We start from the raw sequence: 27,726 nt of genomic DNA, 5'->3' as shown, positions 1-27,726 counted from the left end.
CCCTCCCCCGAGGTCCGGGAAACTTACACTAGTGATCCGACACCTGGCAACACTGCTTCGCACCCATTTCGAGCCATGCGTGGAATAATTTACATCATGGAATGCCAAGGCCAAGAGTTCTGGAGCCGTTGGAAAGGGCAGTTGTGAACGGCAGTTGGACGGAGGAATGAAATCCTGAAGAGATGCCCAGAAGAGGGACACACCCGAAGAAGGCAGAGGCAGAGTTTCTACTAAGTGTTTTTTGTCGGTTAAAGCAGCCATCTCCTCTCCAATCGTCCCCCAACTTCCCATCCTATCGGTCACAAGGCCAAACAAATATAAAATTTACTCCTGCCACACGGAAGGAAACTTGTGTTCCTCAGGAAGGGTCTGGAAGGGGTAAGTATCCCCCAGTGTGGGACCTTCCCATTGGTGGGCGAATTGGTTCAGTTGCTGAATGATCCGATGGTTACAACTCATCTGAATGGACAGTCAGTGGAAAGGAAGATGATGGATGAGGCAGGAGGAAGTTAAGAGTGGGGAAAGCTTATCAAGTGTAACATCCCTGGCCAAAGTTAAAAGGGGCAGCTGGTAAGTGAAATCTGCTTCCAGGACTCAGATACTGAGTTACTCAGGGGCATGCCAGCATGACTCTACCAACATGACTTTTGAGTGGAAATGGAACAGGAAGGAAAAAAGAGGAAAACAACCACTAAGTAGATATGTAGAATCTGTGTGAGGGTCTTCCCTTAAATCCTGGTATTTAATATGTAGAATTGCGTTAGCTGTTGCTCATAACGGTACCCCAGGCCTGTCTCCCAGACATCATAATCACATGGACTATATTAGCCAACAATAACATATAATTAAGCCTATAAATAAAGGGGATGTTACTTCTTTACTTCCACATGGCCAGTTAAATGGAACTCCACTGTATCCTTTGTAAATTTATTTTTTTAAGTGTCTAACAGTCTCCAGAACAAACTAATTAATAAAAGCACATGTGAAAAATAGCTTACATCAAAGAAAAACCCTTTCATGACTGTCCCAGCTTTGCTCCCTACTTTATACCTGCACCTAGCTCCTCCAGTGGACGAGATGCCCAAGGGTTAACACGCAAACTGAGAGAGGAAGTTAGCACCAGTCCCTCCTCTGAGGTGTTACTGCCACCAGGACTTTAAAGCACAGAGCACATTTGCTACCTCAAAGTTCAAAGTGACAAGCTACCCCTTGAATAGCCCAAGTAAAAGAACAATTTTATAATATTGGATGAAATGAAAAGCCATTGCACATCCCCTCCCCAAACCAAACCAGGTGGCTCAAACACTTGGCAGAACTCCTTGGGCACACAAGCCCTACCCAGTGGCATCAGTCTACCAGACAGGCCTCCTCCTCCAGTCCCACTTGCGTAGAACTCTACGAGCCATTATAGTCAGTGGTACCCTGAGAATTCTACTTTTTAAATGGCCACACCCTTTTTTGACTAAACAGTTTTACATTAGGCAAGATGACTCTTATCCCTCCACCCCAGCTCTTCATCGTGCCAGACAGTCATAATACCACCCAAGTGAGCAGGTCTTTTCCCCAGGAGGACACACGGCCCACCAAAGGAAATCTACCAACGTAAAGTTGTAGAAATTGACTACGATTCTAAAGTGGGAAAACAGCCTGAGGATCAGAAACTAATGACTCCAAAGTGAAGAGCTTAGTTTTCTTTGGAAAGATTCTCCCTTTACTTCTGGACTCTTGTTGAGGCTCTTTTCTCATTAAAGTGACAACCTTGGATTTACGAGGTGGCTCTCTGGCCACAGGTGACACTTACAAGGCTGTGTGAAAGATGAGGCCCCCCCTCAAGGGGAAATCCCTGGATCAGTGGTTTAAAACTACTTCTTGGCCCAAAACACTTGAGCAAGACACATCCCCTCAGTAGTAGCAGCTTATGGCAGCAGGATTTGTCAGGGAGAGAAGGGGGCTGCGGTTCGTACAGGATCCTGACAGGCACGCTGAGAGATCAGAAATCACTACCCCAGACACCTGAGTACCACTCTAACAAAATTAAAGCTAATATTTAAAATTGCTATTACTATCCTTAATCAAGAGGACACAGTATAAAAAGTGACATTTCAAATCAGTGGGGGGAAGACTTTAGCTGTCTAAAGAAAAGAAGGCAGACCCAGACTTCACGTCTTACACAAAACCAAATTCCAGACGCATCTAAGAGTTAAATGTGGGGGAGGGAGGAGAGCCTTAAAGTACTAGAAAAACACATGGGAGAATTTTGTTTTTATAATCTTGGACTAGGAAAAGTTTAAGGGTGTCACAAGATGCAGAAGTCATAAAAGATAGACAAATTTGATGATAAAAAAATTTTAAATTCTTCATGATAAAAGAAAAAAACATGAACAAAGTCAAAGATTTTAAACCCAAAAAACGTTAAGTGAGGAAAGTACTTCCAATTCATATCACAAACGGCTTTTCTCCCTAATAAATAAAGAGCTCCTATTTAAAAAATCAGCTATCCTGCAGAAAATCAAAGGTATGAATAATCAGGGAGGAGGGTGTAGCTCAGTGGTAGAGCGCATGCTCAGCATGCACAAGGTCCTGGGTTCAATCCCCAGCACTTCCATTAAAACGTAAATATGTAAACCTATTACCCCCCAAAACAAACAACAACAACAAAAAGAAATGTATTGGTTTCAAGAACAGATATTTCAGGAAAGATAGCTAAGCAAATCAATTCTACATTTAAGATATTTTAAATAAGTGGCAATAGAAGAAAACATTAAAAGTCATAACACAGGATTTCAAATACTTCATAAAATGAAATTTGGTATGTCACTGCTACAACAAATGTTTCTCTTTTCTCCCTTATATGCTTCTCTGTTCTTCTTCCAAAAACATTACCTAGTGAAAATGATGACTAATAAGCTAAAACTTTAAAAGACCATCAAGAGTCAATATAACAGGCTATCTTGCCAACACATGAAAAATTACAGACATTTGCTTTATTTGCATGAATTTGGTATAGCATCAGTATATGCCATAATTTCCAAATCATTTACAAACAGAATTTTAGAAAAAGTGCCAAGGCCAGCAGAAGGATCACTGGGGAAGTCTATTTAAGCAGTCAGGAACTATGGAATGGTTTCATTGTCCTCAGGTGATCACTGCCTGAACTATTAAAGGTATGATGAGCTGCAGTCACTTTCATTTTTACCCACATTATTTACCAGTTCCAGTGCCGTTCATTCCTTTAAGTAAATCCAGATTTTCATCTGGTATCATTTTCCTTCTCCTGAAGGATGTCCTTGAATATCTTTTATAGTGCAGATCTGCCGCTGATGATTTCTTTCAGCTTCCCTATGTCTTTAAAATGTGTTTATTTTGCTTTCATTTTTGAAATGTTTCATTGGCATATAGTTCGAGATTGAGTTTTTCCCTTTTTTTTTTTTGGTTCTTTAAAGATATTGCTACTGTTTCTTGTTTGCATTATTTCCAAGTAGAATTCTGTTGTCATTCTTATTTTTGTCCTTTTGTACATAATAGGTCTTCCTCCACCACCCACCATGCTTTAAAGATTTTTCTCTTTATCACCGGTTTTAAGTAATTTGATTATGGTATGCCTTGGCATAGTTTTCTTCATGCTTCTTGTGTTTGGGGTTCGTTAAACTTCTAGGATCTATAGGTTTACAATTTTCCTCCAATTTAGAATAATTTCAGCCATTACCTCATTTATTTTGTGCCCCTATCCCTCCTTCAGGGACTCCAATTACCTATGATTATGCTGCTTGAAATACTTCCACTGCTCACTGTTGCTCTTTTTAAAAAATTGTTTAAGTGTCTTTTTATCTCTCTGGCTTTCATTCAGGATAGTTTCTATTGCTATGTCTTCAAGCACACTAATCTTTCTTCGGCAGTGTCTAATCTGCTTATTAATCCTATCCAATGTGTTTGTATTTTCAAACATTGTAGTTTTCATCTCTAGAAACTGGGTCTTTTTGTTTGTTTGTTTGTTTGTTTAAACATTTTTTATTGAGTTATAGTCATTTTACAATGTTGTGTCAAATTCCAGTGTAGAGCACAATTTTTCAGTTATACATGAACATACATACATTCATCGTCACATCCTCTTTCGCTGTGAGCCACCACAAGATCCTGTATATATTTCCCTGTGCTACACGGTACAATCTTGTTTATCTATTCCACATTTTGAAGTCCCAGTCTGTCCCTTCCCACCCCCCATCCCCTTGGCAACCACAAGTTTGTATTCCATGTCTGTAAGTCTGTAGAAACTGGGTCTTTTTTTTTTATATTTTCCATGTCTTTGTTTAATATGTTCAACATTTCCTCTACCTTCTTGAAGTTATACAGAATAGTGATAACTTTTTAAAGTCCTTCTCTATTATCATTTATATCACTTCTGGGTCTGTTTCTATTGACTGATTTTTTTCTCCTTGTAATGGGTGGTATTTTTCCCTTCTTTTCATGCCTGGCGTTTTTTTTAATTGGATTCTAGAATTGCTAATTTTACATTATTGACTACTGGATATTTTTGTATCCCTACAGATATTTTTGAACTTTGTCTAGGATACAATTAAGTTACTTGTAAATGGTTTCATTCTCTCGAGACTTGTTTTTAAGCTTTGTCAATCTTTAGGGCTAACTTTGCCCTATACTGAGGCAATATCCTGAGTACTTCACTTGATGTCCCATGAACTGCAAGGATTTTTGCACTCTTGCAGGTGGGAACACAAACAATTCGCTGCCCTGTGCGAGCTCCAAGTTTTGTTTCCTCTAATCCTTTTGGCGAGTTCTTTCCCAGGACTCGGGTAGTTTCCCTACATACATGTGCTGATCAGGTATTAGCTGAAGACTCAAGGGAGACACTCTGCAGCTCTCCCCTCTGGTGCTCTGCCCAGTGAGTTTTAGCCACTTCTACGCCCCAGCTACCTCAGCTCAACTCAGGAAGACGACAAGCCTCCATCTGGGTTCCGCTTGCCTGTGCTGTGGCCTGGAAACCTTCCCTAGGCAGCAAGCTGGGCAATTACAGGGCTCACCTTATCTGTTTTCTATTTCTCAGGAGTCACTGTCCTGTGCTGCCTGATATTCAATGTCTAAAAACCATTGCTTAATACATTTTATCCAATTTTTTAACTGTTTTATGCAGGAAGTCCCTGTTATTCCATCTTGGCCCTATAGCCATTTTTAAGGTTTTGGAAGAAATCACTTTAGGAGCTAAGAACAGCTTATATGAGTTGATTAGCACAAATTATAGGATCAGAGCAGCCTGACAGAGGGAGGAAAGGAGAAAGAGAGGACAGTAAATTGTACAGGTTTATCCCATGCCCCTTTCTGTTTTCTACCCTGAGGAATAGCTTAGGGAATGAGGAAAGCTGCTTCTTTAATGACTGTCTTTAATAAAGTTGTTCAGTGGGTGAAAAGAATAGGCATTTAACAAACATTTAGCACCCACTATGTGCCAAGTACTGTGTTAAAGACTGGGAATATCAAATGAATATGACATAAAATGCAGTAATAAATGTAAATACCCTTAACATTTTTGTAGGACTATAAAAGCAAATAAATTATTATAAACAAGCAAACAATATTCCAGTAAGTGTCATGATCAGAAAGTTACAGCATAAAATAGCCACTTACCCAGAGCAAGTGACTGTTTATGTCAATCAGGATATAAAGTATTTTCGTCTTATTCCTTTTACTATATTGTCATTGTTACGGGCTATTGAATTTTGCAATTGCAAGACTGTGTGAAACTTCCTGGCGTGGTTCCCAATTGTAAGGAACTCACTCTGAGAAGAGAGACGGGCAACAGTCCATCACAGTGCACTGTGAGAGGTGCTTGAGCTCTTGGCCAGCGTCCCCACGCTTCTTCAGGTGAAGTCACTGGGCTTTTTTTGTGAAATAATATGACATTTTACTAGAAGAAAACATGATTATATTTTTACAATTATACCCATTTGTAATAAAAAGAAGCTATCGAACTCAACGTGATGGGCTCGAAGTTTTTCCATTGTTATTCAACCAAGAATTTCATTCTGTCACCAACTAGAGCCTCCTAGCAGCAAGGAAGAAAGGTGGGGGAAAAAAACTAAGAAACATTATCAGGAGAAAAATTTAGGAATCAAAAAATTCCTCAAAGTCAGAAAAGATGATCGTTAACGTAGAAAGCATCGGACCTTGGTTCAACTCATGAAATGCAGAATTTAAAGGCATTAAAACTGCTTTAATTACAACTTGGAATGAGGTGGGGTAGAAATAAACCTAATATATTAAGCAATCCAATGTCATCCTAAGTAAAATGAACCAGAAAGAGAAAGAAAGATACCATATGATATCACTTACATGTGGAATCTTAAAAAAAAAAAAAAAAAAAGACAAATGAACTTATTTACAAAACAGAAACAGACTCACAGACACAGAAAACAAACTTATGGTTACCAGAGGGGGAGGAGGTGGGAAGGGGTAAATTGGGAGGTCAAGATTTGCAGATACTAACTTATATATATATATAAAATAGATAAACAACAAGTTTATACTGTATAGTACAGGGAACTATATTCACCATCCTGTAGTAACTTATGGTGAAAAATATGAAAACGAATATATATATGTTCCTATATGACTTAAGTATTGTGCTGTACACCAGAAATTTACACACTGTAAACTGACTATACTTCAATAAAAAATATATTTTAAAAAATTGAGCAATCCAGCTGGCTAAACAATATACTATAACATGGGGAGGGGGGAAGAGTGACCAACCTCAGGGGGTCAGGGAGAAGTCTGGCAAGGCTTTACAGGGGCTGGGGACACATTGGACACGCTTGGGCACATTAGAAGCTACCTGGGAAACTGTCCCCCAACTGCAGGCAGGTGAGACCTGCAAACAAGGGCCTCTGGTCAGATGAGAGACACAAATTGAGGCTGCCATCTTTCCAAACTCAGGGGAGGATTGTTTCCTGGTAATATGATGGGAGGAAATGCAGAGGGTGAAACCTTATTTGGGGATGCATCACTCTCAACCACCTTCAGCATCAGTCTCTTACTACTCCTTCCCCTCAATTTATTTCTCCCTTCCCCTCTTTACTGTATTTACTCATATTTACATTAGAAAGCCAGCTTTACCAGGACAGAGGTTGGTGTCTGTTCATCGATGGACCTCAGTACCTGGCACATGACAAGGGCTCACTAAATATTTCCCTCCTCAGCCTTACTGAGATATAATTGAAAAATAAGATTATATTAGTTTAAGGTGTACAATCTGATGATCTGATAAGTGTATATATTGTAAAATGATTACTACAAACACATCCATCACTTCATTAGTTAACTTTTTTTTTTTTGGTGTAGTGAGAACATTTAAAAATCTACTCTCTCAACAAATTTCAGGTATACAATACAGTATTGGTAACTCTAGTCACCATGTTATACATTAGATCCCCAGAACTTACTCATCTTATAACTGAAAGTTTGTACCCTTTGTCCAACATCTCCCCATTTCCCCTACCCCCCAGACCCTGGCAACGACCAATCTACTCTGTTTCTGTGAGTTCAACTTTTTTAGATTCTCCATATAAATGAAATCATACGGTATTTGTCTGTCTTTGTCTGACTTACTTCACTTAGCTTGTGTTTCATCCATTTTGTCACAAATGGCAGGATTTCCTTCTTTTTTATGGCTGAATAATATTCCATGGTAAGTATGTTGTATGTGTATGTTAACTACCTATATATTTATCTATGACAATTTCTTTATCCATTCATCCATCAACAGACATTTAGGTTGCTTCCATATCTTCGCTATTGTGAATAAAACTGTAGTGAACATGGGGGGTGCACATAACTCTTCAAGATAGTGACTTCATCTCCTTCAAATATATATCTAGAAGTGGGGCTGCTGGAGCATATCGTACCTATATTTTTAATTTTTTGAGGACCTTCCATACTGTTCTCCACAGTGGCTGCACTAATTTACATTCCCACCAACAGTGCACGAGGGTTCCCTTTGTCCACATCCTTGCCAACACTTGTCATCTCTTGTCTTTTCGATAACAGCCATTCTGCCAGGTGGGAGGTGATATCTCATTGTGGGCAATGAACATTTTTTGAAATAAACTTTTATCACCCTTTCCAATATATTGGCCACAAGATGACAAAACCTGCAGCAGGACTGAGCACACCAGGGAAAGTGTGCTTATTCTCTTTTCCTTGAAACTTACTTCAGTTTTCCAAGAAAACATGCTTATTTTGGACACCAGGTTATTCCTATGGGAGAGCAATCTAAAGTGGAAAAGAAAGAGTTATATTTAAACCTAGAATGTACAGCGGGGCAGAAGTGATTTCCCAGCATTCCTCCACACTCTGTTCTAGCCACACTGCCACTCTCCTAGCCCCCGACACAATGCACACTCTCCCAGCACCTGCCCTTGTCCAGGTGACAATTTTGTTACCTGAAATACTCTTCTTCCTCTTCTATATCTACTGAAATTCCAACCATCATTCAAAACTTATTTTGAATCAACCTCTGTAAGTCTCTCTGACAACCATGGACTGTCTTTAGGATTTTCTACCCAGAATTCTAAAAGCAACAACCATGTCTTTTTACACGGATCAGACACTGTTCTGTGATTATCTTCACTACGCCTCTTTTCTGTACCCAACTAAAGCAGAGCCCAAATTTAAATACAAACAGTAGAGAATGCTACAAGAGTACAATGAATTCTCCCAACTGAAAGCCAGGACATTTTTAGACTATATGGTTTCTTGGCATCAGTGAACTGAAAATACTGGCCCATTACAACAGGCTCTAGTTTCATTTTATACCTTAACTCACCCCAGCCTCCCCCGTGTGGAACTCTTGTTTCTTTGCCATCTTGACCATCTGATGTCCCCCAAACTTATCATACCACTTTTTCCATTCTTTGGCTTTGTGCTTGTCCCTTTACTTAGAAAACAAAAGACCTTCCCATCCACCTCCAAGTAGTCAACTGACCATGCCTACTTATCTTTTAAGGCTTTGAGTAAAAATGATATTGCCTTTCTTTAAAAAAAAAAAAAAAAATCCCTAAGCAAAATTAGTTGCTGACTTATATGTATCCCTAGAACACGTCTGACCTGTTACTAGGTCTGACACACGTATGACAAACTTTGTTTTTCTGACTCCCTCATTAGCTTACAAGTTCCATGAAATCTGGGTCAGTTTCTTCCCATCTTCCTGTTACCAGAGTTTATTGCGATACCTGATACAAATGTGCCCAATAAACACATCTTACTCAATTGAATTAAGTAAGATTTTGGTCTAAGAAACTAACTTTTTCAGGGGTGAGGTCAGTTCCTCATCATTGAGTTTCCAACAATACGCAGCGAGACCACACATGAACACTTTTGCACAATTATAAAGCACAGGGTTTGGATGCAGGGCTGGTCATCCAGCATCCAGGATCCACTGGCTTAGGCTGGGCCCGTACGTATCTAGCCAGGCATCTGTGCTGGGTAGAAAAAGCCTTGAGAGCTTGACAGATTTCCCATCTCTGCTCCAGATCAGATGGTTCAACTCTCTGAGGCATAAAGAAATGTCATTTTTTAAGACCCATAGGACAAAAAAAATTGTGTATCCTTCTATGATAACCCATTTAATGTTCAACAAACCTTAAAACAGGAATTTATGTACTGAACATAAATATAAAATCCTTGGAGTCCCCAAATCATTAGCAGTAACTTATTCTAATAATATCTGTCTTCATTAACAGGCTCAGAAGTAAAAGTCTAAGTTGAAGGGTCCCTGGCACAGCCGTGTATGACTTCTTGAGGCCATCAGTAACAGACCTGACAGGAAAAAAAAAACACAACTCTGCAGTATAGGAAAAACAGATGTCCTGCCAAAAATGTTTTCATAATTTCCTTATTGTGTTGTATAAGAGACAACATTTTAGTGACTATGGAAAACAATACACAGGAAATGAATGAGAAATGATCGAGAAATGCTGCTGTCCTAATTGTTATTAAATACTGAGTAAAAAACTAAGTTGAAACTATCTTTGTGATAATTCACAATACTTCACTACATAGAATAATAAGTACTAAAAATATGACTCAGTTCTCTTCAGTTACACTACTAAATATCAAAGAATTCGTGTATTATACCTCCAAGAAAAAGGTGAATTTTGATTTTCATCATTGATTACCATATTTATTACTTTCTTCCACTAAAGGTAATCAATCATTTAGAGAATCAGGTCCAATGACAAGCTGACTTAGCAAAAGGAAGCTGTGCCGACATTGAAATAACCACTTACAAAGAGGAACCTAGTCATGTATTAACCAAAAACACATTAGCAAAAATTTTAGGAACAGGAATTAAAAACTAGAAGAGCCAAAAATAAATCTTATTTCCATCTTCTCGTAAAAGCAAATTACCTGAATATTAAACACAAACTCCTTTCGACAGTTTTTAAATTTCTAGTTTCATTCAGAAAAATACATATTTTATTAAATGGAGATCTACCTGAGTCTTTTGTGTATTTCCTAACAGAAAAGGGATTTCTTTTAGAGAACACTGTAAATGAAGTAAAAGAAAAATCCTCCCAGTGCGGATTTTTTTTCTACTTTTAAAAACAATGGCTACTCAGGGAAGGGAACAGCTCAGTGGTAGAGCATGTGCTTAGCACGTATGAGGTCTGGGGTTAAATCCCCAGCACTGCCATTAAAATGAAGAAACCAATAAGCCAATAAATAAATATCTAATTACCTCCCCACCAAAAAAAAAAAATTAAAAACAAACAAACAATGGCTGTTATTGCACAACACCAGTCAGAAATAGTAAAAAGGATCGCCGTTTGCATTTCCATCCCACACTCACAAAATTTACTAGAATACAGTATGGCAATAATTAAGCTATTAAAAAATAAAACAGCCCAATCTTTCTCTATATTTCCTCAAATATAACAGGACACTCTGTGTTGCTCTGTGTTAGTGTAGTCTGCACACATTATTGTGCCTATGTATGGAACTGCTTTAAAAACTACTTTAAAATGGTAGTAATTCCAAACTAAAAACATGTTTCTTTTATTGAGCTTTAGTATTAGCAATCTGGTGAAAGTTATTATGCAAACTCTTGACACTGACTGCTCTCTGTCAATGAGTAACATTCAAAATATTTTGGTTCTACGATATGTTCCAAGAAAAACAAGCCCTATAAAAACAACTAACAATATTAACAAACAAAATTCCATCTTACAAAGTCAACGATGTTACCAAAGAAGAGATGCCAAGGATTTCTTTTTATAAAAGCAGACTCAAAAGGAAGATGTGTACATGAAATCAGTATTTTTAAGGAGGAGAGACTGAAAGGAACTTTTTCAAGGCTTGATTTAAGAAAAATACATATGTAGCATATTACTGCAAGCAAGATTTCATTGTTTCTATAAAAATTTTAAAGAAGCTGAATTACTCTCTCTCTCCTAAACTCCATTTAAGAAAAATAAACTTCTACCTAGTATGAAATCTTTCACAAACTCTAAGAAATGCCATGTGAACTGGAATTTAAATTTGTTATAATTTCTATATAAAAAAAACCCCATAAAATACAGAGTCTTAGTTGAGGAAAATGAAAAAGTTCTGGGGAAGTTGGTGGTGATGGTTCCACAACAATGAGAATGTACTTAATGCCACAGAACTGTGCTTAAAATGGCTAAAATGGAGACATAGGTCAAGATGGCAGAGTGGTAGGACCACGAGCTTGCCTCTCCTCGTGACTACAACGAAACCACAACTGAATGGTAAACAACCATCGGAAAAAGACTGGAACCTAGCAAAAAAGATCTTCTGCAATTGGAAACATAAAGAGGGAACCACAGCAGGACAGTAGGAGGGGCGTGCTCGCAATATAATTGGTCCCCAGACCTCCTAGGTGGGCGACCCACAAGCTGAAGATTTGTTAAGTCGCAGAGGCCCTCCCACAGGAGTGAGTGCTCAAAGCCCCATGTCAGGCTCCCCAGCTCGGGTCCCGGCATTGGGAAGAGAAGCAGATCCCAGGACATCTGGTTTTGAAGGCGAGGGGGGCTTGACTATGGGAGCCTCATGGACCTGGGGGAAACGGAGACTCCATTTGCTTGAGAAGTGTACACAGAAACTCACGTGCACAAGTTCCAAGGGCAGAGGCAGTGATTTCATAGGAACCTGGGCCAGACCTGCCTGCTAGATTTGGACGGTCTCCTGGGGAAGTGGGGGATGGCTGCAGCTCACTCAGGGCACATAAAGCTGGTGGTGGACATTCCAGGAGTGTTAATCTACAGGAGCTTTCCTGGAGGCTGATATCCTAATTGGATCATTAGCACCAAGACCTAGCCCCACCCAACAGCCTGTAGGGAAGCCTCAGGCCAAACAACATACAGGGTGGGAACATAGCCACATCCAGCAGCAGACTTCCTAAGCCACAAAGGCCTCTAGACAAAGCCCTCTAGACAAAGCCCTACCCACCAGAGGTCCAGACCAAGCTTCACCCAACAGTGGACAGGCACTGGCTCCTCCTGCCAGGAAACCTGCATAAGCCTCTAGTCCAGCCTCATCCACCAGGGCAGATACTAGAAATAAGAAAACAATAATCCCAAAGCCTGTGGAAGGAATCCACAAACACATAGAAAGAAAGACGATCTGAGGTGGCAAAGAAGTATCTCCCAGGCCAAGGCACAAGATAAAATCCCAGAAGAAGAAATTAAGTGATGAGGAGATAGGTAATTTATCTGAGAAGAGTTTAAAGTAATGATGGCCAAGATGTTCAGAGAACTCAAGAGGAGTATAGATGCACAGAGTGAAGTTTTTAGCAAAGAGTTGGAAAATACAAAGACCTGAGTTGAAGAATAAAATCACTGAAATGAACAATACACTAGAAGGAACCAAGAACAGACTAAATGAGGCAGAAGAACGGATTAGTGAGCTAGAAGACAGATTAATGGAAATCACTAGTTCAGAACAAAGAAAAAAGAATAAAAAGGAAGGAGGATAGTTTAAGAGAACTGTAGGACAACATGAGACGCTCTAATATTCGCATTATAGGGGTCCCAGAAAAAGAAGAGAGAGAGAAAGGACCTGAGAAAATCTGGGGAGAGGTAATAACCGAAAACTTCCCCAACGTGGGAAAGGAAACAGCCGCCCAAGTCCTGGAAGCGCAGAGAGTACCACAAAGAATCAATCCAAAGAGGAACACACCAAGAAGGCACATAATCATCAAATTGACAACAATTAAGGATAAGGAGAAAATATTGAAATTAGCAAGAGAAAAGCAACGAATAACATACAAGGGAACTCCCATAAGGTTATCAGCTGATTTTTCAGCAGAAATTCTACAGGCCAGAAGGGAGTGGCAACGATATGTTTAAAGTGATGCAAGGGGGAAACTTACAACCAAGAATACTCTATCCAGCAAGGCTCTCGTTCAGACCAGATGGAGAAATCAAAAGCTTCACAGATAAAAGCTAAAAGACTTCAGCACCACCCAACCAGCTTTACAACAAATGTTAAAGGATCTTCTCTAGTCATCAAAGCATAAGAAAAGAGAACAAAAAGGAGGAGGGAGAAAAAAAAGAGACCTACAAGATTGCTTTGGCTGTTCGAGGTCTTTCATGGTCCCTTATAAATTTTGGAATGGTTTGTTCCAGTTCTGTGAGGAATGTCGCACGTATTTTGATGGGGGTTGCGTTGGATCTGTGGATTGCTTTGGGTAGTGTAGCCATTTTGATAGTGTTGATTCTTCCAATCCAAGAGCACAAGAAATCTTCCCATTTCTTTGTGTCCTTTCACTTTTCAGAGTATAGGTAACCTCCTTGGTTAAGTTTATTTCTGGGTATTTTTTTGTTTTTGATGTAATGGAAATGTCTCTGCCAGTTATAAAATTCTGGTTTTTGAAGTGAAAAAAAAGTGAATGAAGGGCCTCAAATGGCAAAATATCCTTCTTTTTTATGGGTGAGTTGTATTCCATTACACACACACACACACACACACACACACACACACACACATGAATCTCCATTATCTATTCAACTATTGATGTGCACTTAGGATGCTTCCTTATCTTGGCAATTATAAATAATATTGCTGTTAAGAGCAGGGTGTATGTATCTTTTTGAGTTAATTCTTATTTTGTGGTTGGCTTTATTTCTTTGATAACTATGTAAGTTTAAAAAGCTAAAGCTCTAAACGTTCTTAGAATCAATGAACAGTACATACATATAAATTAAAAAATATGTGCAGTGAAAAAAAATGATCAAACCATAAAAGACATAGAAGAAACTTAAAAGACATATTACTAAATTAAAGAAGCCAGTCTGAAAAGGCTACTACAAACTGTACGATTCCAACCAAATGACATTCTGGAAAAGGCACAGCTACAGAAACAATAAAAAGATCACGGTTTCCAGGGGTTTGGGGAGAGGGAGGGAGGGAGGGAGGAATGATTAGATGGAGCACAAGGGATTTTTAAGGCAATGAAATTATTCTGTATGATACTATAGTGGTGGCTACATGTCATTATGCATTTGTGAAAACCCATATTATGTACAACATCAAGAGTAAACCCTAATGTAAACTATGGACTTTGGTTGCTAATAATGTGCCCATGTTGGTTCATTGATTGTACCAAACATGCCACACTGATGAGGGATGTTGAAGGCAGGGAAGTATATATGTGTGGGTGGGGAGGGCTATGTAGGAACTCTGTATTTTCTGCTCAATTCTGTTGTGAACCTGAAACTGCTCTAAAAGAATACAGTCTATTAAAAAAAAAAAAGATTCAAAATCATCCACAGTTAGTGGTTGAAACTGAACCTCAAGCATTTAACAGCATCTTTTAAATATGTGTAATTCATGGATACATTCTCACTATTTTTAAAATAAAAAGTCATAGAAGTAAAATAAAAAAGGCTAAAATGGTCAATTTTATGTTATGTATATTTTACCACACAGAAAAATAAAGCATCTATGAATATTCTTACCAAAAACAAACAAACCCAAAAGGGTTTGCTTGAAAATAACTAGTTGTACATCTATGATCAAAAATCTTTCTCTTTCTGGAAAAGTATTCTCTCCCTCCAAGCTCAAAGCTTCAGGACAGATGCTCACTGAGGGGAGATGAGGGACCTATGGCTCATCAGTTAAGATTAACCCCAATAAAAATTGGGGTGAAAGAAGCTGAGGCAGGTCACCCCACAACTACCGACAGACACCAGATGTGGCTGCAGGAAGAAATGCACAAAGAAAGGAGGAGAGTTCACAACCCTTGCTGTGCATTTTGGCTGACTGGTGAAGCCTATAGATCCCTTCAGAGTAATATTTCAGGATGTATAATATACGTAAGATTTTTTGGGAATACAGTTATAAAAATATTTTAAAATTGTAATATAGGTATATATGTGATTCTTCACCAATGTGTTAATATACTAGATTTAGTAGTGAGTCTAGTAACTACTGTCATTTGGAAGATAGTAATCTTTCAAGACATCTGCAGATGTAACACCAGTAAACAATATTTCTACTGATAACAAATTCCCAGGCACTGTTAATACTACTGTAGTTGGTAGCCTTCATTCACAGATTTAGGAAACGATAAATTTCAGTTGGAGCCAAGTGAAAACAACATGCAACTTTTTGGTATCCAAGTTCAATGCGCCTCCATCTCAATTCTCTCCACAGATCCTTTAGGGGTCGGTCCATGGAGCCCTTGCACTGTTGGGGTCCAGGACAGTTGTTCTACGTGTGAAATGAATAAACTCAATCCAGTAACAAATACAATGGGATTCTGAACATATGAATATAATTCACAAGATATTTTTATGCTTGCTAAGCAAAATGGCCATTTCTACACACTGGATGTACTTGTTTGCAGTGTAAAGATGCAGAAGGTGCTGCCAGATGCACAGGATGGGAGCAGCAAGCAAGCTGTTGATTTCAACAGCACAGAAATGATACTGTTCACTACTACCAAAGTTATCAGAGAATTCCCTGCAGGAGGAAGGTCGAGAAAGCTAATTTTCTATAAGCTCGGTAGAGAGCAACAGAAATACATTTGACAGTTTTTAAAGCCTGACACTTGGGTAGGAAAGCCCAGCAAAATTCTCCACCTCGGACCAGAGGGAGATACAAAGGCAAGTTTCATCTGATAAACATGCCAGCAGTATTTTCTAGAAAGCTTAGTAAAATTCACATCTCCATTCCCCTAAACATTCGATGTAGAAAATAATTACCTAAATTGTTTACTTTTCTAGTTTTTACATGAATGCTCACAACTGAATAGACATCTAAATTAACCCCTTTTTCTATACTCACTTCTGGGCATCCTGCTATAGACTACTGAACCCTCATAAAAGAGGGTCAGGTCACTTAGAAGCAGCCTTTGGTGGTCTAAGGATAAAACACTGCAGTTATTTTTTAAGGCCAATTCAGTGTAATTTTTTAAAAAATGATTTTTAACTTAAAACCACATCATTCTGAAGGTGGCAGTTACTTGTGCTAGAAGTAAATGTATGTAACCGATTTAGAACACAGTCCCATCTTCTGAGAGATCTGTGCCTACAACATAACCCTTTTCCATAGGAAAGAGGTAAAGATTTTTCATTTAGTTTGACCTTACAAACTAAACTTTAGACAGATCCATAGTTCTATTACCACCACTATTCAGTATTATTCTTTTGGACTAATTAAAATAATTTTTTCTTGCCTCATTATGTCTTCATAGTTTTGCCTTTAAAAACACCTTATTTACCTCTCTAAATATTTAAAGTCTTAGATTTTGCCTCACTTAGTAAAATTATTTATCTATGAAGGGTTGTCATTATTTAACTTTTTCTTAAACCTCTAATGAAAGTTTGCAAATTTTGTTAATGATTCTCAAAACATTAGTATCATAATTTTTCTTTAAGAAAGTACATTAAAAATAGCAGTACTATTTAAACTTATTATACTAATGATAATGAGGACTCAATTCAATGATTTATTTATTAAAATAAGCCTGTGCTGGAGGAGCAGGGTAGAGGATTAAAAGAACACACAAAAAACCTCACAAAAGTATATAATATGTCCCAGCTCTCAAGTTGCAGACAATCTTATTGGAAAGGCAAGATACCTATGTATGAAATGACTTTCCAAACTGTAGAAAGCATTATCAATGTGCATGAAAATAAACATATACTAGCATGGATATTTATAGGAATATTAAGCCCTCTTTACAATTATTATTACTACTATTATTATAAAGTATAAATTACTTTAATATTAATTACTATTAATATATTAAGGCACTTGAGGTGATTAAAAATTGTACTAGCAGCTAACCTTTACTAAGTGCCTTCCCTCTGCCAGGCTCTTTATGCAGTTCTAATCCTTCTAACACAGTTCTGCCAGGTATGTATTATTATCCCTGTTTTTAGAGAGACTGTAAGACGCCTGCCCAACACTGCAGAGTTTGTAAGTAGTGAGACAGAGGTTTGAACTCAAATCTCTTAATTCCCAAGCCCATGCTGCTTCTCATCTCTGTGGGTAGAAATATGATGATTTTTGGAAGGTTTGATTTCTGTTAATATTTCCCATGACAAAAGACAGCAGTTGAGAATCTTAACACTTTCTCTCACAGCAAAAAAACTCACTATTCCATCAATTAAAATTCCAAAATTTTAAATCAACTTATTATATGGTATTTTTGCTCAGAAAAGTTAGGCACATTATTGTAGATCTACCACTATAAAAAGGTAAGCGTAAGCAGGGAGAAATACATTGGCAGGGGTTGGAGAAAGTTGCTGTGGGAACATGGTGGCTGAGAGAAGCATTTACAGTCTTTTCCATGTAAGACTTCAAGGAAAGGAGTCCTTTAAACAAAAAAGGCTGGCAGAGGTCCCATAATGAAATAACTTTGTGAAATGCTACCTATCACATATCCTTCTTGGTAATTCACAATGCACATCAGACCTCCTTCTTTCTAAAACTCAGTGTTGCCCACACCGACTTAGGCACAGGACCTTCCATTTTCTCCCAACTCCACTCTCAACACCCAGTCACTCCCGCAGGGTCTAGAGCAGCACAGCTGTCCAACAGAAACGTCAAGTGAGAGCCACATGTGAGATTTAAAGTTTCCTGGTAGCCAATTTTTTTAAAAAGTGTAATTTATTTTAATATACAGTTGATCCTTGAACAATATAGGTTTGAACTGAGAGGGTCCACTTATGTACAGATCTTTTTCAACATGTTTATAAATATATACACACAGAACATTGTGTGCAGAACTTGAAGTGGATAGCCTATCCTTACACAGACATAAGGTGAGTGGTATTTAACATAAAATTAATAATGTGTTGGTTTTCTTACTGTCCTATAACTCTGCTTTCAAAGAATTGCATTACTGTGAAGGACAGCTCTCCCTCTTGTTATTGGAGAAACTGCATATCAGCCTATTACCACAGGTAGTGGTTTTTTAAGAAAAATATAACACTGTTTCCAATACTGTATTATGAATCTAACTGTAATACTGTACACCATACAGATTTTAAAACGACTCATTCATTAGTGTAGCGGTTAGACAACTGGGCCGCAATCCTGTCGATCACACTAAGCACCATAAAGCAATCATACAGCCGCTGCTTCGCTGTCAATGCATGAATCATTCTACCTATATGTAAGTATAAATTTCTTTTTCACATTATCTTTTCCTTTTTGATGTCTAGTGTTAGTGATATAGTAACATCCACAGTGTTTTGTATTACGTTAAGACAATACTGATGTAGGTACTAGCAGACAAGACAATCCATCTTGTGAACAGACGTCGTAAACTTGTGGTATGGATGTATACAGTACAGCGCTCTAAATGCATTTTTTCTTCTTTATGATTTTCTTAATAACATTTTCTTTTTTCTCGCTTACTCTATTTTAAGAATTCAGTATGTAATACATATACCAAATACACGTTAACTTACTGTATGTTACTGATGAGGCTTCCAGTCAACAGCAGGCTATTAGTTAAGTTTTGGGGGAGTAAAAACCTGTATGTGGATTTCTGACTATGTTGGGGGTTGGCTGTTCAAGGGCCAACTGTGTTTTATTTGGTCCAGAATACCCAAAAGATATTTGGGGCAAAATAAAAAAGAATTATTTATTTAGATGATCATTTCAACATGTAATTAATATAAAATTAATGAGATATTTTACATCCTCTTTTTCAAACAAAGCCTTCAAAATCTAGTGTGGACTTTATACTTAAGAGTAAATCACAATTGGTGCTGGCCACACTTCAAGCACTGATAGCCGTATGTGGCAAGGGGCCACCATATTGGACAGGTCAGATCTAGAGATTTTTATAAAACTTAGTTTAGGAAAAACATTGGCCTAGAGGTTCATTTGCCCCTTGTTAGCCCTTATGGATAGCCACAAGGTGGAAATCTTTAAAAATTTAAGAACAGTTGAAGAGGTATGAATATTATTTACCCTAATTATTTATATATGGTTTTCCAAAGGTTTTTGTTTGTGGGATTTGTTTATGGGGGGATGCAGAGTGAAGGGAAGGGAGCTCCCATAACCCTGTTTTCACCAGAATATAACCCCCTCCACATTCACACACACACACACACACACACACACATACAGATTTAATTTGGAAAAGAAAAAATGATGAATATTAAGTATCAGTTCCAAAGATAACCCTCATCTAGCCAAACAACTGAAATCCTAATCTTCTAGAAGCAAAGTTAATTTTACATGATTCTTACGTATTTATAAAGACTTTAATATATGTTTCTAAAAATAAGTTATTTCTTCATGTTTGTGTGAAATGATCTTAAATACCTGGGGAAAAAACCCAAAAGTAAATTATTTGGAGATAAAAGCAAACAAACTATTTACAAAAATAGACACTAAAATTAAGGCTGAGAGCTCCTGGATCAGGCACTCTCACACAAGCCTCATAACTGGCTCACAGACCCATTTTTGTAAATAGTGAAATCAAGACTTGCTCTAGGCTCTCAATCACCTGGCAGCTTGTTAAAAATCCAAATTCTCAGGCCCAGACCTACTGGATCAGGAACTCAGGGGGTGTTGAACAAGGTCATCTTGATGCACACTCATGTTTGAGAACCACTAGATCAACACAGAACTAGTATTTAAACCAAATCTGCCTAACTTCAAAAGCTGTACATTTTTTAGAAGTTTTGGGGGGCCGTTTCTTTGGGAGGGGGCTGAGAACTTGTGTGTGTATGTGTGGTAAAATACATATAACATAAAATTCACCATCTTAACCATTCTGAAGTGTACAGTTCAGTAGTATTAAGTACTATCGCATGGTTGTGCAACCATCACCACTAGCCATCTGCAGAAGTCTTTTTCATCTTGCAACACTGAAACTCTATACTCATTAAATGCTAATTCCCCCTTCCTCCTCCCCCCAGCCATTGGCAACTACCATTCTATTTTCTGCCCCTATGAATTTGACTACTCTAGGTAACTCACAGAAGTGGAATCTAGAAGTGGAACCTAGCTTTACCCAACACCTTCAATTGCAGAAAGTTTGGAAAGTACAGAAATGCCTAGGGAAGAACTGAAGATCACTTATGGACTCCACTGCCTAGAGGTGACTGCCATGGACTGAGCTGTGTCCAACCCCCACCCCAAACTCAGGCTGCAACCCTAAGCCCTAATGTGACTGGATTTAGAAACAGGGTCTTTAGGAAGTAATTAAGGTTAGATGAGTTCACCAGGGTAGAGCCGTAATCCAACAGGGCTGATGCTCCTGTAAGAGGAGGAAGTGACTCCAGAGCTCCTGTGGACATTGAGAAGGTGGCCGTCTGCAAACCAGGAAGAGGGCCTTCCCAGCAAGTGAACTGGCTGGCACCCTGATCTTGGACTGCCCAGCCTACAGAACTGTGAGGAAATAAGTTTCTGTTTAAGCCACCCAGTCTACGGTATAGTTGACCCTTGAACAACTTGAAGGCTGGGGCACTGACTGGGCAGTTGGAAAACCTCATATAATTTTATAGTCAGTTCTCTACGTGGACAGTTCCTCTGCATCTGCAGAGTCAACCAACTGAGGATCCCATAGAATTGTATGTATTTAGTGGAAAAAAATCCACACTTAAGTGGACCCATGCTGTTCAAACCCATGTTGTTCAAGGGTCAACTGTATTTATGGTAGCCCGAGGTAATACTTTGGAACATATTTTTTCAGTCTTTTTCTTTAGTTTATTTTTTAAAGTATGTTTTATATTTAAATGGAATCAAACCCCACATGCCTTTTTTCACCTTCCCAGCATTTTCTAAACCTGCACCCTGCAAACTAGTGCTCGCAGGACATTGATTTTTGGAAACTGGGTTTTAAAGTGACATCAGGTTTCTATTGCTAAATTTCTCAGTCTTTTCTATATTAAACTGAGAATATCAAAATGGGAATCTGTTATATTTGATCTCTAAGTGTTTTGGGGGAAAATTCTGTTACATCTCCTGCTACTCTGATAAAAGTCGACTACTGGACAACAAACAGGAAGTTCAAGGGTCAACACTGGCTGACAGGAATAATTAAGACAAAAAGTCAATTTAATTTTCTAAAGGAGCTATTCACTTACTCATTCACTGTTAGCAGACAAGTCTAATTAAACACTGCTTTAATATTGCTTTTTTATAACAATAATTTAAAAAAGCAGTGATAGCTAGGCCCCAAATGGGTGAGGCACTGTTAACCCTTTATATGTCTGATCTCACTTATTCCTTGCAAACTTCCTCTGTGAGGTTAAATTCTCAATCCAGAGGGAGTAACTAAGACACATGCCCCCAAAGAGGTTATGTAATTTACTTGAGACAGCACAGAAAGGAAAAGAGCCAGGGTTAGAACACAGATCTGTCTGGTTCCAAAGCTATTATTAACTAAAATGTTTCTTTCTTTCTTACTCAAATCACTGACTTGCTTGAAAACCCGTTTTGTAATACCTAAAGAAAAATTCAAATAATCTGGCCTTGCATTTAGTGCATTTCACAAATTGATCCCAAAGTCCCATCCCAGCCTCCCTTTTTTCTTCTCTCTCGTCTTCTACAAACTTCTCACTTCATCCAAAGAAGTTTTCTCACTGTCTTGCCCCTCTCATTCACTTCTCACTTAATTTAGTTCTTTCCCACCGGAATTCCTCTGCTTTGCCATCTTCTCCTGGTCAATAAATTCCTTAGGCTCCAGTTCAAATTCCACTTTTTCATATATAACCTTTCACTGGTCATTCTCTCATGCTCCACATCCCAATCCCACTGGCTACACTTTCAAAATAGATCCAGAACCTAACCACATACCACCTCTATCTCCCTAGTCCAAGCCGTCATCACCTCTCCTTTGGCCTCTCTGCTATTGCTCTATTACCCACTACAATCTATTCTTACCCCAACCTCCTGAGTAATCCTCTTAAAACATAAATCAAAACTCTCCAGTGAATCCCCATTTTCCTCACTGTAAAAACAAAAATCCTTTTCTATGCTCAGCTGTGAACGCTCATAATGCCCTACACAACTATCCTCCCTGCCCCCAGACCTCTTTGACCTCTTTCTGATTCTAGCCCTTGCTGACTTACCATGCCCTGAACTCACCAGGCATTCTCATGCCTCAGGCCCTTTGCACCAGCTGCTCTCTGCCTAGAATGCCATCCCTTCAGACAAGGCTTGCCCCTTACTTCTTTCTAGTCTCTGCTCAGAGGATCATGACCTACCATGACTACCCTGCCACCTCCCAGTACTCCACATATTCCTTACCTTGCTTTATTCCACCCCCCATTAACTTACTACAAAGTTTACCTAGGTTTATTGTCTGTCTTCTCATGAGAGCAGGGCCTCCATCTTTTATTCACTGAGGCATCCTGGAGCCTAGAATGGCAGCTGGCACACAGTAGGTGCTCAATAATATTTGCTGAATGAGTAGATGTATGGACATGCTCACACACCTCAGCCAAAGGCTCTCTCCTTTGCTCTCGCTTGTACCACTCATATACTGCTGATCCACCTGGCTGGATCATGTATTCTTGTACCCTCCAAGTACCCTGTACAAAAGTAGCATTTAGTAAATATTTGATGATGAAATATGAGTGCAGTAGCTTTTTCTTTCAGAATAGTTACAGCAATAATTTTTCAAAATATGACACTTCATTTAGAAAAGAAACATTCTGGAAAACAGTATAAGGAAAAACAGAACACTTAATTTTAAATTAATATTAAAAGGATAGAAAATATTTTAATGGTATATGCATATAATGCATATACTTTATATCACTTTAGGAAATATCACAGTTAAAAGAAATCTAACTATTTTAGATTTAGGAGCATTCCTTTTTATTTTAAATCGTATGAGGAATACTTCCAAATTAAAACCACACAATCAAAAATAACTTTTACTCTCAGAAATCAGGAGGAAAAAAACCTGATTTTGGGGGGTGGGGTGGGTAATAGTCTCTACACATGGAAAGAGTTATTTCTAAACCTGAAGACATTTTTCCACATTAAAAAAAAATCTATTATTCTACTTCCTAGGTAAGTTCTGTTTAAAAAACTAAAATTTGCTCTAGAAAACTTTCTCTGACATTAATCCTAACTTTGTAGGCAATACCTTTGTTTGCCAAACTCAAATATAAGGATTTTAAATTTAATCTCTCAAAATGGCATCCAGGTTTCTCCAGTTCTACTATTTATTGAGAAATGATTTCTGAAAAGAATAAATTATAAACTACTCTAAGTTATTTTATATTCATAAAACTTTCACATATATTACACTAAAAGTAAACATTCAATAGCTATGGCTTTATTTTTGTTTCAGGGGACATGCTTAGGGCTTTAAAAATTATTGCTAAAAATCCACTGTTGGGGTGGCCCTAATACTGTAAAATATTTTCTAAGGACAACTGAATACCAATTCTAAAACGAAAACTTAACCAAGAAACCAGATAAACTGTCTTTTAAAAAAAATTGCAATAAAAATCTGAAATATACCAAAAGCAACTCTTAAAGATGGTTGATTTTAACACATATAGTAGCAGTCTTGATACGCCTTAGTTAGGTTTGAAATATTTAGTCTACGTAATAAATTTTGAAAATCTCTCCCGTATTATGCTCACCACAAGATCATGAAATTCATCTCCCCAGATTAGGTTTACCACTAATAAGCAGTGAGATGGTTGGTTCTTATTGGGAGAGGAGGAGAACTCAAGTTAGTTCTGACAGCCTGGCATGAAGAACGCAGGCACTACCTCAGACTGCTCAGAGAGCAACTTAATGCTCAAGACTACAGGTCAGCCCCGGTAAACTAAAAACTCCATGGTGAGAATGTTTCATGACCTTTTCACTACTGTTGTCTACTGCGGCTCAGCTTTCCTGTAGAGTCAAAAAGAAAAGAAAAAATCCTTTTGACACGTCATCTTACTAGCCTTATATTCAACCTACAGCACTGCCTCTTTAAAAGAATGTTTCTTTAAAGCAAATCACACTTTGTACATTTTAAGTACTTTACCCCAAGTCTGTACTATAAGCACGGTGCTTACACTGACAACATTCCAAGCAACGGAACAACCTGAGCTACATCGTATCATGTTTAAATTAAGGTTCTAAGTGTTCTCTTTCCCAATTAGGGATTTTTGTAAGTGAAAGATATGATTCACAATCCCTGATTGCTCCCAAGGATAGAGCCAAATGGTCCCCATGTTTGACTCACCATACTATGCAAAAAAACCTGAATTACCTGCAGAAGGAGCAAAATAACTGCTCTGACCTAAAACTTGACTATCGACATAAGATTCTGGTTTTTTTGGTTCCCATTTTGATTTATCAATAAAACACTACTTTTCTTTATCACCCTGTTGAAACAAAGGTCATCCAATTTTAAGACCTCAAAATGTTTAACTTGTAGGCAGTCATTTGTAGATTGAATGTATACATGGGCTAAATACCAATGGCAAAAAATATGATGCATGGATCTGCAACATATATTCAAATCCCAGCTCTGCCCCTCAGTAATGTAACCTTGGGCAAGTTATTTAGCATTTCTAAACCTCCGATCCACTATATATAAAATAGAGACAAACCTACCTACAGGGTATTATGAGAATGAATGTTAAGGTTTAACAAATATTACTTCTCTTTCCCCCCATTTTCTCTCTTGTGAACATGTCTCAATCACAGGTCAGGACATCAAGTTTAAATTCTGATGATACAAGGAAGCACCCTGGATTTTAGCTGAACTGAAATAAGCCTTTCCTAGAAAGGCAATACCTTTCATACCTCATTCCCTCACATTCTCACATTCAGGATTTTTATTTCAGGTAGTATGAGTGAGTGTTCAATATGTCTGTAAGATAAGCCAAAGAACCCACAAAAACAGAAAATGTTCAATTTTACAACTTTATTAAAAAGAAATATATGATCAAATCACAACTATATAAATTAAAATTGATTAGGATTAAGTGGAAGGGGAACCTGGGTTTCAGATCTGATAGTGAGGTCTCCAGATCTTTTCCGTAATGGAAGCACATATGAGGTAAGGGGAGGAAAAAAAACCATCAAAGCCCCTAATGGCTTCTCCCCAAGACCTCTTTCTTCCATTTTCCCACATGACACATGTTGATGGCCCATGAGCTCTCCTGAACCACACTGTACATGGTAAGCCACCCCAGCAGAGCCACCTCCTGGGCCCATCTCCACTCAGCAAGGGACCACTTACAAGGTTCCATTTTAGGGTTTTCCTTTCAAGTCCACACCTCATTCCTTCTCTGTCAGCTCTCCCACTTCTCCACACTCATTTAACCACCCCCTACTTCCTGCTAGACCCTTACTCACTGTATTTTCCACTTCTTCTACAGGACATCACTGCTGACGAGAACCATGGCACTCATATGTTACCTAATTCAAGCTGCCTCATTACAGCTAAGGACCATTCCCTTTTCTCCATCTTCCCCCATCTGATACACTCCACAGATGTACTCCTCTCAAACTCAAAACCTTTTGCCTCTGCCCCTGACAAGTGACCTTGCTAACTTCTCAGGAAAGATGACAGACCTCTATTTTGAATCCTATCATCTACCCTGCTCTAATTTTATTTCACTGTTCCTTATTCTGCAGGCAATTTGGGGAACGGAGGAACCTTATGAAAAGATGAATGACAGCATTCCGAGGAAAGAATAGAGAAAGGAAGGCTAAGGGAAGTGCTACAAAGTTCTACTTGGTATTATCTGAAAAAAAAAATTTTTTTAATGGTTTTCCTTTATTTCCCTCCCTCCCTGCCCTATAATCTGATTGTTCTTATCACCCACTGAGATCAGAGTGTATAAGGCATTGCTGATCTCTACCTATCTCCAGAAATGGTTTTTCCTTTGGTTCCCATCATTCTGCTCTGCCTGGGTTGTCTAAGTTCTTACTTAGCAAATGTTCACTGAGTGCCCAGCTTGTTTTAAATGTTATGCTAAAGGCTTCAAATAAGTCAGTGAAGAGAGAAACAAATAATCTAAAGTTTCTTGGTCCCACTCCAGAACCTCTGTGTCGCTGTTATGCCTCTTCACGTTTGGGTTAAGAGGGGAGTGTGCAAATAACCTCTGTACCTGCCACAAATGTTTAAATGTTAGTTTATTTCTTCGACTGTGATAAAACGTATGTAACGTTTGCCATTTAAGTGTACAGCTCGTTGCTTTAAGTACATTTACACTGTTGTACAACTGTTGTCATGATCTAGTTCCATTACTTAAAAAATTTTTTTTTCAAATGTGTTGCAATTTTATTTATTTATTTTGGGGGGGTAATTAGGTTTACTTGTTTATTTTTAGAGATATTGGGGATTGAATACAGGACCCTGTGTATGCTAAGCAAGCACTCTACCACTTGAGCTATACCCTTGCCCCCTCCATTACTTTTTCATCATCCCCAGTCGAAATTCTCTACCTATTAACTTTTTATTAATCAAAAGTGATTTTCATGGCTGAATTCATAGCTCCACCCCCATTGTCTTCTCCTGATTTCCTACCCAGTAACATTCCAAGGTTCATCATTGTAATCACCCCCTTGCAACCACCCTCAATTCTCCTAGCTCCTTTCTTCCTGTCAGGCCTGGGGGTGCAAAACTCCGATCTTTGTTGAACCCATCCACTGGCTGCTCTTTGCACACCTTGTAATAGCTGAATGTTGCTGGCAGAAAACCACACAGCTAATTGGGTTGATTGGTTTCACCTTAAATTCAGACCCCAAGCCACATCTAGGCATTCAATAGTGCCCAACAATCTCACATCGTGTCTCAGTGAGTTCAGTGTCCAAGGCAAGGTGTCGTCCTCACCTCAAACCATCCACATCTCTTCCTCCTTTAGTTTAAGTTGCTGGCCTTGCCTTAGACTTAACTGAGAAAGCAGAATCCATCAGAACAGAAAGCCCTATATTCCACCTCCAGTTCATAAACTTGCACCCAGATTCTGCCTTCTCTCCTGCTACACTGCAAATCATCTTGCTCCCATCAAAGGCAAACCCTCTTCTTGTGTTCTGAATTCCTCAAGAATTTTGCTCCTTTGGGAGTCTTATCTTTCTTCTGCATTAGTCTCTTTCCTATTAGATAATATTTCCAGCCTACTTGAAAATGCTCTTATATTTACTATCATTAAAAAAAAAAAAAGGCGCTTCCTTATGACTAGGACATTTCGCTTTACACCAGAAATTGACACACTGTAATTGACTATACTTCAGTTTTAAAAAAAGCGCTTCCTTGAC

General features: G+C 38.4%; 1 protein-coding gene and 1 long non-coding RNA gene across 4 annotated transcripts in view; one reads left to right on the top strand and one right to left on the bottom strand.

The window, feature by feature from the left end:
* The window catches only part of BICRAL (BICRA like chromatin remodeling complex associated protein), an 80,389-nt gene that overhangs the window by 30,223 nt on the left and 22,440 nt on the right, over positions 1–27,726 (bottom strand). The window contains exon 1 of one of the 2 annotated variants that reach the window (XM_010973753.3): positions 28–304. The exons of the other annotated variant lie outside the window; for it this stretch is intronic. The gene's annotated coding sequence lies outside the window, so the exon portion shown is untranslated. Of the gene's footprint in view, positions 1–27; positions 305–27,726 lie in introns of those variants that run through there. 2 annotated transcript variants of the gene reach the window in all.
* Positions 245–26,682, top strand: LOC123613926 (uncharacterized). 2 transcript variants are annotated; one of them, XR_012501148.1, is made up of 5 exons: positions 245–378; positions 18,373–18,443; positions 18,524–18,655; positions 20,470–20,599; positions 26,101–26,682. It is a non-coding gene; the product is annotated as an uncharacterized LOC123613926 (long non-coding RNA). The 2 variants fall into 2 exon arrangements; XR_006721363.2 differs by lacking the exon at positions 20,470–20,599.

This window comes from Camelus bactrianus, chromosome 20 (genome assembly GCF_048773025.1).
Source record: "Camelus bactrianus isolate YW-2024 breed Bactrian camel chromosome 20, ASM4877302v1, whole genome shotgun sequence".
NCBI classification, from domain to species: Eukaryota; Metazoa; Chordata; class Mammalia; order Artiodactyla; family Camelidae; genus Camelus; species Camelus bactrianus.
Note: the sequence above shows the minus strand (reverse complement) of the source record. Positions and strands in the feature narration are given on the sequence as shown.